The sequence below is a fragment of the Callithrix jacchus genome, chromosome 4 (assembly GCF_049354715.1).
Source record: "Callithrix jacchus isolate 240 chromosome 4, calJac240_pri, whole genome shotgun sequence".
Lineage (NCBI taxonomy): Eukaryota > Metazoa > Chordata > Mammalia > Primates > Cebidae > Callithrix > Callithrix jacchus.
Window position 1 is genome coordinate 118,122,233 of NC_133505.1, and position 1,355 is coordinate 118,123,587.

Genomic DNA, 1,355 nt, shown 5'->3' on the forward strand with positions numbered 1-1,355 from the left:
CACAGAAGGACATTTCGAGTAGGAGATGATGACAAGAGAGAATGTTAAGAGTTCACCAGTAACTCCTGAGTTTTCCATTTGAAAACAATGAGGAACCATGTTTGTATTTCTAGGTTAGAAAATAAAGTAGGCAATAAAAAGTGATACCCTTCAAACTCAGTAACTAGAGAAAGCATGAACAGAAATTAGCACTTCTTAAAATATCCTTATGCGCATGTATGCACCTAGATACAATCAACACAACCACAATCTCTAGAATAACATAAAAATAAAATTAAAACAAAAATCGAATTTCACAAGTGACAACATTTGAAATTATTATTGCTTCTAAATAGACACAACATTTGTGTAGAAATGAAGAAACTTGTTGGTATTTACTTGCCTTTTCAGTAGAATTTAAATTGGGCAGGATTTCACGGAAATACAGATTCAGTAACTTTTTCTGGGGATTAAAAGAAGAAAGGATTGGGAAAAATGCCCTGGGCTTTGTTGTGGGAAAGGAGATCTGGCTCATTTTTAATTTTCCATTAAAGCCCTACTTTTCAATATAAAGCAGATGGAATCCTTATACAACTCCATGAAAAGCCTACTATTTTTGGGTACCTCAAAGATGCAAGCTCTGAAGAAAATGAAAGTGTTTGAATTCATCAGATAAAATCCCACCAGCACATTCAAAAGGTACAGGCACTTAGAAACCTTTAAATTACAAGTTGAGAGGTCTCTCTGTGCGGATTTATGATCCCAGGCCCCTCTCAAGCTTCAGCACCCTCTGACTCCAGCTGATTGATGATTTCTATCACTTCTCCACCTGCTCCCACCACTCTAGTTGGGACTCCCTACACCTGCTTCCTTCCTTGTCTTCCAGAGCTGCCTGCTGACTCTTCCTTTCTCACTGTTCCCAGATACAAAAAAGAAGACAAGTGTTCAGCCCTGCCTGGCCCATAACCCACTGAATCTGAATGAGGCCTGGGGATATGCATTCTACAAGATCTTCAGCATACTCTGAAGATGTTCTTTTCTTATTATAAGACCTGGTTCAATATATTCTGTTTGTCACTCTGCTGGGGTGGATGGGAGAACAAGATGGCTGATGTTTACTGTACAGAGTCTGTAAGGTACTGGGCTGGGAGCTGCTGGGCACCATCTCTACCCTCCCAGTTTTCAATCTCATTAGAGAGATGGCACAAATTTAGTGTGAAGAGCATAGATGTTGGAGCCAGACAGGTGGGTTCAGATCCCAGCTCTGTCACTTACTCTGAGACGCTGACTAAATCACTCTGTCACTTACTCTGAGACGCTGATTAAATCACTTAGCCTCTGTGACTCAATTTTTCCATCTTTTAAATGGGGTAATA